The sequence below is a fragment of the Euprymna scolopes genome, chromosome 21 (assembly GCF_053919585.1).
Source record: "Euprymna scolopes isolate OS-2025 chromosome 21, ASM5391958v1, whole genome shotgun sequence".
Taxonomy (NCBI): domain Eukaryota; kingdom Metazoa; phylum Mollusca; class Cephalopoda; order Sepiida; family Sepiolidae; genus Euprymna; species Euprymna scolopes.
The window spans coordinates 12,443,385-12,461,051 of record NC_136502.1 but is presented as its reverse complement, the minus strand read 5'-3'; the positions used below and the strand labels follow the sequence as shown (position 1 = coordinate 12,461,051).

Sequence of the window (17,667 nt, the reverse complement as noted above, 5' to 3'; positions counted from 1 at the left end):
AGAGGGTAGTTCATTGCACGACTTTGATAAAACATTTACTGTATGCTGAGAAAAGTAAACACACCCACAGTGACTTCCCAACATCATAACAATACAGTTGTTTTTAACGCTTTTTATAAAACACAGTTTTTCACCAATATTTCGTCAATATCATAGAATATCAATTTATAGAGCAACAGTGAAAAATATTTAGTAATAGATACGGAAATCATGTTACATATTAGTGACTCTATGTCAATAGTGATTAAGTTAACTAGTGTGAATTTTGACAGGGGTCACACTGAGTACATGATAACGCAGATCTGTAAAACAGAATCGTTTCCTGGGTTAAATGAAAGATGGCTGACGTAAAGTTGAAGCAGAGGACAACAGGTCAAACAGTAGATAAAACAGGATTCAAACGATGATAAAGTGAAACAAAAAGTTTTGAATCAGTCTTTTTGTGGAAGCCATGTGAATAAGACATCGCCAATTATGTAGAAAACTGACAACTTCAGTAAATGTTTCCGATGTTTCTGTTTGCATGCGTCACTTATCCCAGTTAAATTTAAGGAGTATATAACTAGCTATGGCAACATTAGTCTCTCTCTCTCTCTCTCTCTCTTTACTGAGTAAATTCTCTCCAAATAAAACTATATTTGAAAACTCTCAGCAAACGTCTCCGTGAGTTACTTTCTCTTTTCTAATGCTTTTTCACCCTAAACAAGGCATAGTGCAACTTGGATGTCAGGGGATACTATTTGGGACAAAATTTGAAGGGATACTATGTAGGGGGTTGAGCAGCAAGACGTCTGTTCACATTACATTTGAAATCCTGCTTATCAGTACAGTCGGGTAAGCAGGGACCTGGAGGGGAATTCCAACGTCTAGCAGTTCAAGGGAAGAAACTATCTGAGTAGCAAGTTTTCCGGTGTCTATGGATCTCTACAGTGTTGGAGTGGGATATTTCTGCTTATCAGGTTAATCAGAGTATTTACTACAAAGGGGTACAAGAGAGTTCGTCAAAGCACCTTCTATCAAAATACTTAAATGAAAGATGTGTGTAAAGTTGAGGCAGGAGGAAACAGGTCAAATGATAGACACATCACGTTTTTGAACTGAGAGGAGCAAACATTTTAAAATCAGTCTCTTAGTGGAAGTCATGCGAATGAGACACGACCAATAATGTAGAAATAATCTAAACTATTACCTCAAGTCTCTGTCCATGTGTATCACTTATTTCAGTTAAGGTAGAAAGTTAAGAAGTAAACAAGTAGCTATTTCTCTCCTAAGTGTGTTCTCTTCAAATAAAACCATTTGTGAAAACTCTCAGCGAACGTTTCCCTACATTACTTTCTTCATGAAAATAAACTTATTTTTACAGCAACTACTAAACAAAATAGCAACGATGAAAAGAAGTGACTATAAAATAATGACCATGTACGAATCGCCACACATATATGTACAGACTTTCAAGTTGTTATTGAAGATATAACATGACACAAATACATGGAACTTGACAAAGAGCTGAAACAAAATATGGAACATGAAAAAATTACTGTAATACTGATGACTTAAGACAGGAAGCAGTGAGTCAAACGGTAGACAAAACTGGAGTTGAACGATGACGAATATCGTCAGATTTTTTCGAGCTGTATATATAAAGAAAATAATAATCATACATATAAGGGAGAGAACAAAATATTGCAAAAGCAGAGAATATAAATTTTGTTTACAGCGTCACGGGAATAAGCATAAAATGTAATTATACAGTTGTAACATAGTCGTTATATGTCAAAATTCAGGCCCCACACGTTGTATGCAGACAGTTGTAAGGAAACAAGGAAAAACAAAAAAAATTCGACTCACTTTTTCTTCAGTTGAAACAACAGACATTTATTTACAGGGACTTCCAGAAAAACCCCTGTTCTTTTGTCTGAAAGTCTTCTCATACTCCAATGTGCTTCATTAACAAGATTCTGTCATACCAAACACTTGGTAGTCTGTATTTGTCCAGCTATGCTTAAGACACGTCTTTCCCTGTCGTTCTTGGGCTACATGTGTAACACATCTATTTCTGCCTTTCATGGACCACGTTTTTCTTTTTCTATAATCTTTTTCTTTCCTTCTCCCTCACTGTGACGTCACCTTGTACACAGCTCGGTTATTTGCATATGTTGGCTGTTATGCAACAACTGCTGTGGTTGCCATACAAGCGTCCACATTCAGTTACACAGTGTAAGGTTTACAAAAAATAATAATGAAAAGAATTTAAATTAAAAAATTTAAACATGACATGTTTGTTATGCTTGGGTGTTGATCAATTTACAAATAATGGCAACCTTTCATCAGAAAAATGCAAGCGAAAATTAAATAAATATATTTTCTTGAATACCTTACAAATTGTGTATCCCTCCACACTTAATGGTTCACATTATGCTTGAATACACCCCTAGGCAGAAAAAAATATATTGAATTACTTTATGATGGCAATTTAATTTCGCATTAAAAATTTTTTTTATTACTATATGGTGAGCTTAGATTTTTTTTAAATAAATAATGAGCTTAGATTGTGTAAGCACAATTCAGTTTAAGTTTTCGTTAGCATATTTAATGGGCATAAATGAGCTTTGATTTAAGAACTAAGAGTGGGTTTAAACAAAATAGCTCGGATTTTATAAGCAATAGTGAGCTCAAATTTTACAAGTAAAAGTGAGCTTAGATTTTGCAAGCACGTTTTATAAGAAAAAGTGAGCTCAGATTTTATAAGCAAAAGTGAGCTCGGGATTTATAAGCAAATGTGAGCTCAGGTTTTATAAGCAATAGTGAGCTCAGATTTTATAAACAAAAGTGAGCTCAGGTTTTATAAGCAAAAGTGAGCTCAGATTTTATAAACATAAAATTTTATAAACGAGGGTTAGCTCAGATTTTATAAACAAGGGTGTGCTCGGATTTTATAAGCAAGGGTGGACTCAGATTTTATAAACAAGGGTGAGCTCAGATTTTATAAACAAGGGTGAGCTCAGATTTTATAAGCAAGGGTGGGCTCAGATTTTGCGAGCAAAACTGAGCTCAGGTTTTATATACAAAAGTGAGTTAAGATTTTATAAACAAGGGTGAGCTCAGATTTTATAAAAAAGGGTGAGCTCAGATTTTATAAGCAAAACTGAGCTCAGATTTTATAAACACTGATGAGCTCAGATTTTATAAACAAGGGTGAACTCAGATTTTATAAGCAAGGGTGAGCTCAGATTTTATAAGCAAGGGTGAGCTCAGATTTTATAAGCCAAAGTGAGCTCAGATTTTATAAGCAAAAGTGAGCTCAGGTTTTATAAACAAATATGAGCTCAGATTTTATAAGCAAAAGTGAGCTCAGAGTTTATAAACAAGGGTGAGCTCAGATTTTATAAGCAAAAGTGAGCTCGGATTTTATAAGCAAGGGTGAGCTCAGATTTTGCAAGCAAAAGTGAGCTCGGGTTTTATAAGCAAAAGTGAACTCAGGTTTTATAAACAACAGTGAGCTCAGATTTTGCAAGGAAAATTGAGCTCAGGTTTTGTAAGCAACAGTGAGCTTAGGTTTTATAAGCAAAAGTGAGTTCAGGTTTTATAAGCAAAAGTGAGCTCAGATTTTATAAGCAAGGGTGAGCTCAGATTTTATAAGCAACAATGAGTTCAGATTTTATAAGCAACAATGAGTTCAGATTTTATAAGCAAGGGTGAGCTCAGATTTTATAAGAAAAAGTGAGCTCAGATTTTATAAGCAACAGTGAGTTCAGATTTTATAAGCAAAAGTTACCTCAGGTTTTATAAACAAAAGTGAGCTCAGATTTTGCAAGCAAAATGAGCTCAGATTTTATAAGCAAATGTGAGCTCAGATATTATAAACAAGACTGAACACAGATTTTATCACCAAAATTAGCTAAGATTTTATAAGCCTTAGTGAGAATATTTAATAAATATAAGTAATCTCAGATTTTATAAGCAAAAGTCAACTTCGATTTAATAGGTATTAAATGAGAACGCAGATTTTTATGGTAAAAATATAATTAGCTTTTTACGCAAACGATAACACAAAGAAAGAAACTGAATAAGTCAAAGTTAGAAATGGCATCTTGATTTATAAATAAAAGGGAAACTAAAGTATTTCTTGCTTTATGGAAGCTAGGGCAAGCTTGGAGAATGATTGTTTTGACAAGTATTGATTGGGAAAGGAAATAAGGACATTTCCTTCATTAAAATAAAACCATATTTGTATTCATGTCGTCAATGACTAAAATCATTACAAAATTAGATGCTATCGAGGGTTAAGAAGGGTCAGCTGCCAGATTATGTCTTGGTTTTCAATAAAAGAGTCAATGTCTATCAACACACAAAAGAAATAGTCAATCTCAGCTTTATCTGCGAGGTAATTGCAATGTCAGTATTCTTACACATCTATATATCTGTAAAAGTAAACGTGTCTGTCTGTCTGTGTATATTGTTCTTCGAAATAAATCTGTCAGTTTTTAGTCTACAGACTCGAAATTTGATAGACAGGGTACTGAGATTTGGGAAAATCTATGTAATTAGTTTTCGGTCAGAAATTTGGCTGTTAAGGGGTCAAAATTGAACGATTTGACCTTTAAGAACTCTACCAAACTCCTCCCAGAATTTTGGGTCTAAACACTTGAAATTTTAGATATAGGTTCCTTGGACATAGATCTAACTTAATAACTCGATTTGAATCCAAAACAATAAATGTTAAGGGGTCATAATAGGGGTCAAAGTTAAAAAAAAAAGTACGTTTTTTTTTTTCTCTCAGCATACACCTCCAAACACCCGGGCAACGCCGGGCTGAAATGCTAGTAGTTTTATATATTAAAGATATATTGAAGTTAAGCCGTTTGTAACCTAGTCACTATGAAGTTGAGTTTATAATACAATTAATCAAACAGCACAAGAAAATTAGAATGTGAGGTTCCCTACTATAAAATACGCTTAAATATGATATTTTAATTCATGCAAATTTTGTATTTATTATAGGGCCAATTCTCTTTTGATTGTATAGCTTACTTGCCATAAATATTTTTATGCTACTACTAGCAGGCTGCTCAGCGTTGCTCAGCATTGCCTGTCGTTGCCTGGTCATAAAATACGGATAAATATGATATTTTAATTTATACAGATTTCGTATTTATTATTATTCAGCCAATTCTCTATCTATTATTATATTGTACCCAGTATAGAACCTGCCTCGTGCTACTCTGTGACATTGTGCCTTGGGCGAGATGCATTTTGAGAAAATAGAGATAGACAGACACACAGACATAGTGAGTTTTGTATGCATATGTACAGATGATTATTTCAATTACACTATAGGCGTATGTATATGTATATAATTCATTCTTATTTTATGTATACACATAATATTGTGAGGTGATATATTATGCATAGATTTTCATTATTTATTTCAATAATGCTCAATATGTGAGCAAAATCATGTAGTAAAGCACAAAAATATATTTATGGCAATTAAGCTACACAGAAGTGTCCACATTTCATCCTTGCAGAAAATTTTCAGAATAAGTACATTGATCATTTTTACTGTTTTTTATATATCCACTTGGAGTTTAGTTTAGCTAACTAACTAATCAGATTCATTGTTATTTTCCACACCATGGATTATTGTTTTCATTAACTAATGACTGAGCTTCTCTCAAACAAAAACCCGGCTGATCTTTACTTGATATCTTTTTCTTTTGCTATGTTTGGGTGTAGCGAATTCATTTTGTGAATCTGTTGAATTAACAGGTGACCTTATTCATTTTTTTATTCATTATAGCTTTAAATATGTATTTAATTTTCTCTTGTATACTTATCATAGATTTTGTTGTATGTTTACAGTTGGTTGCTATTTCTCTTCTATAATTTAGTAAGTTTTGGGGATCTTTGAGGTTCTAAATTTCAAAGTTCTCATTCAAACATACTATACCTGGGTTTCTTAATATTTACATGCACTGGTCCAACGTGCTATTTTTCAACTCAGTTATTGCTGAACGCTCGATTTTTAGAGTCTCCAGTGATGGTTCGCTAAGAATGTTTTGAATCAGCGGTTTTGTTGTTGAATATGCTTTATATAGTTGTATACCTGGTTTTAAAATCTAGAAAGGTTATGCCAACCTCGTTTTTTTTTATTCAGATTTTCTTTGGAAAATACAAGTGTTCTTTAAAAAATAACACCTGTTGTTTTATTTTAAACTCAAAATGTTGAAGAGCTATGAAGACGGAACTGGTACCATTAAAACAAGCAGCATTTTGTGCTCGAGAATTTATTTTTCTGCATAGTTGTCACCATTCTCAGTGCACTGTTACCAGGATTTCAATGACATATCTCTGCTTCTGAAGCACATACATGACAAGGGTTGCTTTCTTACAGTCTTACACCGTCAATATGTTCAACAGAGAGGTGAAACTTTCAGGTCGTGAATGCATGTTAGTCATCATAAAAATGCAATTTGCAATTCTCTTTAATCCATTTGGGCAGTATAAAAAGTAGGAGGCGTTTGGAACGCCCCTCGTATTATGACTTAGAAAACAATACCTTTGGTAAGGCAATTACTTTGTGGTGGACAAAGTGTACGAGTTCTACAATTACAGATTCTCACTTCATTATCAAGTTTCTTATTTGTATGTGAGTGATTGCTATTAGCATTTGAGTTATTACTGTTCTAGTAATGATATTATTGTTCTTCTTAACTTTATTTTTTATTGTTGCTATATTGATAGCTTTACTTGCATTTTGTTTTTTTCTACTACTATCGTTTAGTATTTCATCACTGTGTGCTTGAATTATCGTTTCTGAGATTTTACAGCAACTGTAGGATAGTTTCAAGCTATTTTTATTGAATATTTTGATAAAGTGGTTAGTTATGACAAAGTGTTTTTTGATGAGATTTAGGAATTCTTTGTAAAGTTTAGCTTTTAGCATCTGGCTATAGGATGGTGTGAACCAGATGATATTTCTTTTTCTTTTATTTTTATCGATATTATAATTATAAACAATTATAACTATAAGAAGATTTTTTTAATAATATTAAAAATTTTAAAAATTAAAGAGAAAGGAAAATATTGTCTGGTTTACATAGAAAGACAGGATATATTGAAGTTAAGCAATGCTAGTTAGTCATTATTCTGGTGGTTGATTGTTTGATAGCTAATGAAGAAATTAATCTAGCACAAGCACTGATAGAAAGTAAGTCTCCTTTTTATTGGAGAGATGTTGGGATTTCAGTCTTCTTAGCAGTAAGGGTTTATTGAAGTTTAGCAACATTTGACCCAGTTACTATCAAACTGGGTGACTATTTGTTTTTTATAATTTTTGCGTTTTCCATTTTACTGTTTTTCTAAATATGATTTGAAAGTTAATATTGTTTGGTTTTAATTGAATATTATAACTAAAAATAATTGTCTTATGTAAACATCAAATATATTTAGTTCTCTTTTCACAAGTACTGAATTAGCAATCGTAGTTGATATCATATCTATTTTGTAATAGTTGTCAAATGCATTGCTATTTAGGTCTGACTAAAAATCCAACCGACTTAGTTTTATATATTATAATTTTATAGATGAGATAATGCTTCAATCCATAGAGGCAAATCAAATGAGTAGCAGAGAAAATATGAGGTGAGCTCAGCATCTCACAGTCTAGTAACAAAAGAAGTGATATCATTGGTTAATTGCTGATCCAATGAACATAAACAGTGAATGATACTGAAAGAATTGTCGAGTGGGATAGAATATGTAATCAAAGAAGTCGATTGGGATTTTGATTTTATTTAAAGAACACAGATTAACATTTACATAAATAATTGGCTAGTAAGAATCAAATATCAAGTTCTCAAATGCAGTATTATTTGAGTCCAAGTTAAAAAATCTAACTGATTTAATATTAGATTATTATTATTTCAAGATCATGCTTCAATCGACAGAGGCAAATCAAGTGAGTATTAAAGAAAGTATTAAGTTAGCTCAGCATCTCACAATCCAGTGTGAGTCATTGACCTTACAACCTTGAACTCCCGAATCGTGCAACATATTGGAAAACTTTTGACTTATTCTAGTACATTTTAGTTCCAGCTTAGACTTTCAGTAGAGGTCAACTTTGCAGTGTCAGGAAGCATGACCTTTAGTCCATGAATCTCTGAAGAAGCAGCTTGCTAAGTCAACTATGAGAGAAATAAGTGCCAAGCTGTTTTTTGGTTTTGTTTTTTTGTAGCCAAAGTGTTCCGGATTATTGACTCATTCACCTGAAACAAAACGATATTTTGCATATGCTGCCATTTGTAACAGGAAAAAAAAATATGCAATGTGCAAATTATGCATGAGTTCACGGATTTTACTTATGAAATGGATACGCATAAATACACAGGCTCCTTCAGTCTTTGACAGACTATAGATACCCACGAAGGGGTGCCTGCACGTAAAATTGTTTTGTGGCAGTAGGTGTGCAATCTTCAACCACGCCTCTCCTGAGTCGACATTGTTAAATACCAGTGGCAAGTGAAGTATATGTACAGGAAAACTGGAAACAAATGCCGAGATAAGCAGAGAGCACATACAGTGTTTAGAATTCCCAAATGGTCACCTATCTGGATTAACCAGGCTCAATGTTGCTTAACTTTGGTGATCTGACGAGAACCGATGTATCAACACGATTATGCCGTATATGCATAAATTATTCTGTATGAACAGAATTTCCAATATTGTTTTTTTATGGAAAAGCTAGATAGAGGCGCTTCCACTTGTGTTAGTAGTATCTTCCATTAGCTTCATTGCATATTAATTTGCATATTATATTAATTTGTCTTGGAATACAAATTTGTCTTGGAATACAGAAATGTTGCATTTTATTCAATCCATAGAACAGGAAATTGGCAAATACTCCCACTTCGAGCAAGAATGGACCTGAGGATAATGTCTACTAGAGGTTATTTAAACCTACTCACAATCTTCTAGACTAGTGGTTCCCAACCTTTTTTCATGGTGGCACATGATTAAGTTTTTTAATTTTTGCAGCTCACCTATTACACAAAAAAAATATATATCTTCTACTCATAAAGACGTTTTGCAATAAAATATTAAAAACCAAAGGAGAATTTTTATTCACATAAAATACTTTTTTTGTTTTACAATTTGTGTGTTTAGGAATCATTTTTGTATCGAAATTGCATCTGAATTATTCAACTCCAGTGCAGATTCGCGATACTTTGAGAAACTCCTGATAATCAGATTAATCGTTCCATCACTAATATAAACCATAAAAAAAAATATTATTAGTTTGTAAAACGTTTAGATTCCAGAAATTTGGCGATTTGTAATTGAGCAGTATTATCATGATGAAGAAATTAAATGTCTTTATTAAACAAAATGAAATTAAATGGCCTCTAGTTATTATCTCTTTGCGGCATACCAGTAATTATTCTGTGGAACACGAATGTGCCACGACACAGAGGTTGGGAACCACTGGTCTAAATTGTAACCTCACCGCTGAATATAGTTTTGTGTCATATCCATGATATGAATCATATCCAAGAGCTGAATTAGTTGATCGGACTGGAAAACAGGATATGAAGAAAAGAAAAAGTTTTTAAAAATCTGAGAGATGGATTTGAAGTGGATACGGGCGAATAATTTGCTCAGGGGTGTCCGAATGATTTGGGAAGTGATTTATTTTTTTGTTGTGACATGATTAAATTATTTCCGATTTATAGCAGGCATTTTCTAAATCTATCAAATCGATGTTATTTTTGGATATCATCTCCCTTCGAGGCAAGGTTTATTAGAATTGATAAATAGAAAAACTTGATCGGTGCACTCGTCTGGTCGGATTATTTATTCCAGTAGAGAGTAATAGAAGAATGTGTTCAATATTGCATTGATGTGTTGTAAGTTCAGGAGATTCTGTTCAAAATCCACCAAAACTGATGATATATCGGGCGGAAGGAAATAGAGAGCAAAGGTGTAATAGCCCTTGCGGAAAAGAGGAGGTTTAGGACCAAGAATCATCCAACAATGTCAAGTCTCTCTAAACCTCGGGTTTCCCAATCTGAGACCAAACAAAAAAGTCATTTACTATATACGACATACCAACCCTTTTCAGCTTATTTAATGCCAAATCCAGTAATTTTATTAAAAGTGTTTATGCTTCAAGTTCTTTATGAACTAATATTTATTAATGATGCTTAGTTTAGTTTGAGTGTTTGGCTTTAAGACATATCAACAACTTTCGGGTTATTTAATGCGGAATTCAGTAAATTTAAAAAAAAGTTTTTCTGCTTTAAGTTCTTTGTATCTCCAGATATTTATTTATGGTATTGGGTTTATTTTTTTTTTTTGTTTACAGTGTCTCAACAATTTCCAGGTTATTTAATGCTAAATTCAGTAATTTTGGAAATGTTTTTATGCTTAACATTTTTTATATCTTCAAATATTTAATAGTATATATATATACAGGGTGCCCACAAAGTCTGGCTACATTATGCAGCCAGAGTTTGTGGGCACCGTGTAGATTATGCAGCCAGACTTTGTGGGCACCCTTTAGATTATGCAGCTAGACTTTGTGGGCACCGTGTAGATTATGCAGCCAGACTTTGTGGGCACCCTGTAGATTATGCAGCCAGACATTGTGGGCACCATGTAGATTATGCAGCCAGAGTTTGTGGGCACCGTGTAGATTATGCAGCCAGACTTTGTGGGCACCGTGTAGATTATGCAGCCAGACATTGTGGGCACCGTGTAGATTATGCAGCCAGACATTGTGGGCACCGTGTAGATTATGCAGCCAGAGTTTGTGGACACCGTGTAGATTATGCAGCCAGACTTTGTGGGCACCGTGTAGATTATGCAGCCAGACTTTGTGGGCACCGTGTAGATTATGTAGCCAGACTTTGTGGGCACCGTGTAGATTATGCAGCCAGACTTTGTGGGCACCGTGTAGATTATGCAGCCAGACTTTGTGGACACCCTTTAGATTATGCAGCTAGACTTTGTGGGCACCGTGTAGATTATGCAGCCAGACATTGTGGGCACCGTGTAGATTATGCAGCCAGAGTTTGTGGACACCGTGTAGATTATGCAGCCAGACTTTGTGGGCACCGTGTAGATTATGCAGCCAGACTTTGTGGGCACCGTGTAGACTATGCAGCCAGACTTTGTGGGTACCGTATAGATTATGCAGCCAGACTTTGTGGGCACCGTGTAGATTATGCAGCCAGACTTTGTGGGCACCGTGTAGATTATGCAGCCAGACTTTGTGGGCACCGTGTAGATTATGTAGCCAGACTTTGAGGGCACCGTGTAGATTATGTAGCCAGACTTTGTGGGCACCGTGTAGATTATGTAGCCAGACTTTGTGGGCACCGTGTAGATTATGTAGCCAGACTTTGTGGGCACCGTGTAGATTATGCAGCCAGACTTTGTTTGTGGACACCCTGTATATATATATATATATATATATATATATATATATATATATATATATATATAATTTTGTGATTTAATGAATTTTAAAAAAAATTATGACGTGAAATATTTGAGTTTCATATCAAAGATTTTTATTATTTTATGTAAAGCAAAGAACATATTAGAAATATTTTAACTCCTTATCCTATAGGGTTTCGATGTCTACCATCTCTTCAGAAGGGAAAATATTAGCAAATAGCTATAATGGTATACACCCTATTTGCTAAAGTCAGTGAGACATGGAAAATCATTATTAAAAAATTTTTTTTTAATTTTTCCATGCCAGCTGATTATTGGATAAGTTTATTCTGAAGTATATATATATATATATATATATATATATATATATATATATATATATATATATATATAATTATTTTTAATACCTACAGATACTAGTGTTCTATCTTTTCGGAAATCATCAGTGCAGGGAGTCATAATTACTGCCGGTCAAGAGATTCGAATTCGGCCACAAAGCTATCTCTGACTCCATTAGCCGGGAATGAACTGCTCGGCCAACGTTAACTGCGACGATAATATAGTTGAAATATAATTCGTGACTGTCATTCAAGACGGCCGAGAGTGATCGTGTGATATTTATAAAAAAATGTTTTTCATGATGAAGATTCTGTTATGGATCGAAATATCGAATTTAATTTTAATAAATAAATACGTTTGTTTATTGGAAGAGATTTTGATATTTAAAACCGTTAAATTTTTTAATTTTCATTTCACAAACAGTGCTTTAAACAGTAGCATTTTTATTACTTAAATACACGCTGGACTGGCGTTTCTACTGGATCGGTATTTGAATTCTACACTTCGACAACATTTGAAGGATAACGTGCTAGGTGGCGCCATCACCGTCATAATGATATGTAAAAAGAAGAAAAAATATAAAAACTTGTTTTTTCTGATGAAGATTCTCTTATGGATCGAAATATTTCATTTTAATAAATAAACATGATTGTTTATTATAAAAATTCTGCACTTGTTTTGGCCTTTAAAACCATTAAATTTTGAATTTTCAATCCATATAAACAGTGCTTTTATACAGTAGACTTTTTATCAATTAAACTATTTATTTCTTACAATTATATACCATAATAGTAGGTAAAACTTTTCCTTCTAATAACAATTGATAATCTTCTTTCTATACAAGCGATCGATTATAAATCCTGAAAAATTGATTTTGAATGATATAAGCGGATGCTTAGCTGAAAGAAAAAAACTATTTATTTTCGTTCGTTTCACACGCAAGTTGCAGACACGTATTTACAACACGACACTATATGTCCTCTCTTTTTCATCAGATTGCAGTCTTTTGTGTTTCAGTAATTCTCTCTTGGACTCACAGGTCAGCCAGCTCACTTGTCTCTCCCTTTTTCTTCTCCTCCACGTTTTTTTATCTTGATCTTGATACATATATATGCGCTTCATTCCATGACGTCATGCTCATGTCACGCCTTAAATGCTGACGTGATATTAACTCGGCACGTCAATATCTGTACATGTCCTTGCTTGGTCATTTAATGGTGGAATTAAACTGTTACACTTATTATTCATGAAAAGTAGATTATAGGGGGTAAGTTTCTCACGCACTTTGGTAATTTATTCCGAAACTATTTAAATAAAAACTAAATAATTAGTTGATCATTAAAAACTAAAATCTAAAAAAAAGGCTGTTGGATATTTATGACTGAAACTTGGTGGACAAGTCAAGCAGAGATTGAAGATTATTAATTTGGATTATTTGGACTACCATTCTAATCTGGATTGTTATTTTCGAAAGATTTTGGCCGATGTAACCTTGGATCATTAAGTGCATCTTTTGTAACCCTTTATTTTATTCACAGGGATAGATTGTTTTTATTTCGTCAGTCATATCTAGGTAGACATGTGTAACGAAAGGGATTATTCGTGCAAACAAACCCACCTCTACCTAATCTGTCAGGTGACGGGATCGGGGAGGGAAGAAGGAGAAAAAGCTAGCTCGAGGTAGATACAGGTAAAATGTATCCATGCATTAACATGGGAGGGGAGACTATCTTCAAGTACTGTCCTAAGCTGGGAATGGGGCAACGGACTTATATTAAGTAGATATTAATAAGTCCTTCTCACCTTTCTTTTTCCATGATTTTAATGGAGAGTAGATAATGCACATGGATGTGTTATCGGCAGCTTCAGTAACTCTCACTTTTCTTTTTTGTCCTTCAGTCCTCATTTCCAATGAGTGATTTTTCTGACAAAGAGCGAAGAAAAAGCTGCTTTCCAGGTCGGTAGTATTTTGTGAACAGTTGCCTGAGATGTCGGAAAATTTCTGTTTCTATGTCTATCCTTGTGGTCATGTCACTAGTAAGGATGCTGGAGGTAAACGTTTCATCTGGGATGACGTTATCCGCATGATAGTCAGGGACCCAAACCTTGGATTAACCACTAAGGAGGCTGTCCTATCAGCAGGTGCAAAGTACCGAGGCTGCTGTATTGCCATTTGGTGAATGGATTCTGGACCATACAGTAGTTTCTGGTAGGGCCTCTCGATGCCATATTAGTGGATAATTGTTACAGCTTTACCTTATCATGTATTACAAACAAAAAATAATAATTATTGTCTTTTTCTCTCTTACTTTCCCTCTCTGTCCTTCTCCAACCAAGTCTATCGACCTGCTCCACAAATCCCAAAGTGTCAACATGACAAATCTCAAAAAAAAAAAAAACATGAATAAACCTAGAACCCCATACTCCAACGTAGACCCCTACTACCAGGTCTCCTTCTCCAACATCAGGGGTCTACATTCCAACCTTCCAGAGGTTGAAACACAATTATAGGAGACGAAACTGGACATATTCTACCGGTCATTATGCCAGCCTTCTAGACCTTTTCACCTTTTCCTCACAACTTCCCCTGAGCTATGTTCATGTTCCGTTCTATATCCTCTGGGATCCTTCGACCACTCTGTTGTAGCAGTTAAGATAAAAATGAAATGTAATAAGTCTTTAGACGTACCTCTCCACCATACTTTATATCGATACTCTATGGCTGACTGGGATAGCTTCCGTACATTCATATCTGATCTACCTCTGCATTCCGTGTTTTGAAAGGATGTGGCCTCTATAATATCAGACCTGACCGAATGGTTAATTGTGGGCATAGACCGATTCATACCATCCAAAAAATTCCAACAAAAACCTTACAGCCAGCCATGGTTCTCCCCAGAATGTGCTGCTGCCATCGCGCACAGAAATCACTTTTTCCATAGCTACTAATGTAATAGATGTACTGAGACTAAAGCTACTTTCAGGACTGCCAGCAACCACAGTAAAAGAGTAATAAAAAATGCAAAAGAGCTATATGCTTTATCCGTTAAATCCAAAGTAGCTGAGCAGTGGCTTGGTTCCCACCAGTTTTGGCAAATAGCAAACAGGATCCTGAACAGAAGCATGCGTTCTATCCCAACTATCATCAATGGACCTGAGGTCATCTCGTCAGCATCAGACAAGGCCAGACTATTTGCCAAAACCTTTGCAGCTAATTAAACCCTATGCGACAAAGGTCATCAACTCCCCGTATTTCATCCTATAACAGACAACACGCTATGCAACATACAAATATCTATGCGTGAGGTCGCCAACCGAATTAAGAACCTTGATTCCAGTAAAGCAACTGGCTCTGACGGTATTCCAGTTATAGTGCTGAAAAAGCTCCAACCAGAATTTGCCCCCATACTTACTACTGTTTAAGCGTTGCCTTAAGGAGAAGTGCTTTCCAACACCCTGGAAAACCTCATCAGTATGCCCTGTATTTAAGAATTCAGATGATAAGTCATCTCCCTCTCAGTACAGACCAATAAGTCTCCTGTGTGTCATAAGTTAGTTGTTGGAATCCATTTTAAATAAAGAAGTAGTCAACCACCTCAGCAGAAACAGCCTTCTTAGTGACATGCAATATAGTTTCCGCTCCGCAAGATCTACAGTAGATGTGCTAACGGTTATATCTCATAGGATTAGTGAATTTAAAATTGTCGTAGACTCTTGAAAATTCAATATTTTATTGCTATACATCTTATGAGATGACGGACCAAATTTTATTCTTTCAGGTTCAAATGAACAGCTACAGCAGGAATTGGAATACACCCTACTAAAGGCTGATTGTGACAGCTGGTGAATTTAAAAAGTGCAATCTGGACGTGAGGACACTTTAGAAGAACGATATGCAATAAAATTCTGTATTTAACTTGGAAAAAATGCCAGAGAAATGTATGGAATGCTTCAGACTGCTTTTGGGCCATCTTGCCTGAATCGAGCATCAGTTTTTGGAACTGTACAAGAGATCTAAATGAGGCAAGGAATCTGTGATGGATAATAAGAAGTGTGGGAGAAGTCGATGCCTCTGTTCAGCCTTGAAAGACAAAGGATACTCCCTGTAGGGGCAGCTGTGCATGTAATTATGAGGCAATGGTTGCGCAATCCTCAACCACACCTCTCCTGAATCAGCACTGCTTGAGCCCAGTGACTAGGAGAAGTCCAGGATGACTGAAAACAATGCACTTAGAAATCCCAAATGGTCACCCAGGCTCAACATTGCGTAACTTCGGTGATCCAGCGGGATCAGGTGTGTCAATGTGATTAGTGGGAGGAGTAAGGAAGTCGAAACACCAGAGTTGATTAATCAAATAAAGAATTTCATAGATAAGGACGGTCGTGTATCTATGGAGACAATAATTTCATGTCAGTATAAGAACTGTACACACAATTATTTGTGCCAAACTGAAGATGCAGAAGATTTGCTTGAAGTTTGTCCCACGGGTGCAGTCCACAATTCCATCCTTGTCACAGACTATTTGAGGAAGATGAGCATTAAGACAGTTCCTCGCCCTCCTTATTGTCCAGACCTTGCTCCCTGTGATTTTTTGGCTTTTCCTAAGCTCAAGGAAAACTTTAGAGGCTGTCGTCATAATACAATTGAGATGAAAGAAGTTGTGATGAAGGGTCATTGACATGCTCACACAAGAGGACTTCCATTGGGCCCTCCAGAAGTTGTTAGAACAGTACAACAAATGCATTACAGCTGGAGGAGATTACTTTGAAGTCGACTAGAGTTTACTGTGTGTACTATCATTAAAAGTGGAAATACGATAAAAAGTCTGGAAACTTTGTAGTTGGATTGCAGAAAGGATTGTAAATTTTACTAACGATTTCATAGGTTGCATTTTTTCTGTGTGTGGTTGTGGGGAATGGGTTCAGCCTATTTCTATGTTATGGTTTCTTCATCTGTCTGTCCATTCCACTTTTTCTTGGAAACTATTAGACCGATCTGACTGAAATTTTATGTGGACCTTTGTTATGATAAGGTGCAGCGAATTAAGTATTGTGGTATCCGTTCTATGCACAGGTAGGGATAAATAGATTTTTGTGTTTCATGCAAAAATGAGCACTAATTTGAACCATATTCAAGTATTAATTTGACATAACGTACTCATTTTTAGTCAACGGGCTTTAACTTTTGCCTGTTTTTAATAGTGTTTAATTAATCTTTATTTTGTGTATTCGTTCGCCCCTTTCTGGTCACCTCTTATATACGTCTGGAACTCCTGAGTCTCTGTAAATTTGTTGAGAACGGCAATCATTGCTTTAAGACAATTCTAAACTATCATATCAATCACAATTGGTCAGCAGGGCTTGATGATAAAAAAAAAGCACACACCTCATGAAGATTTTCCTTTTAGAAGGAATAAAAATGAACAAATATGAGAATCACGTGAAGCACATAATCATTTTTTTTTCACCCAGTTCTCGCTCTGGAAGCAGCCATCTTTTTTTTGTTGAAAAATAGTCTGCATGTGAATCCATTTTAATCCAGGTCAACCTCCCACTCAGTAGTATCTTTGCATTGTTTCCAGTACAAAGATGCAAAGACTTCTCAAAGTTTTTTTTTTTAGCTGAAAAGAGAAGCGAAAAATATTTCTTACAGCTTTGATACACACAGCTTGAAAACAAAAAAAAAACAAAAAAATGCACAAACGTTTCAAAGTACTTAACGTTGAACTGGCTCAGAGAAACCTTGAGGTTTGCTCAAACACAGATTAACGGTTCAACTTGATAAGCTCAATTATGAACCAATAATTTCCCTGGTTTAAATGTAATATGAACAGATATTTCGCCACTCAACTCCCCACAGTCTCCTGT

General features: G+C 35.0%; 1 protein-coding gene across 2 annotated transcripts in view; it reads left to right on the top strand.

Annotated features, from left to right (window-relative positions):
* LOC145241999 (protocadherin beta-12-like) overlaps window positions 1-17,667 on the top strand; it is a 270,193-nt gene that overhangs the window by 241,743 nt on the left and 10,783 nt on the right. The window lies entirely within an intron of this gene.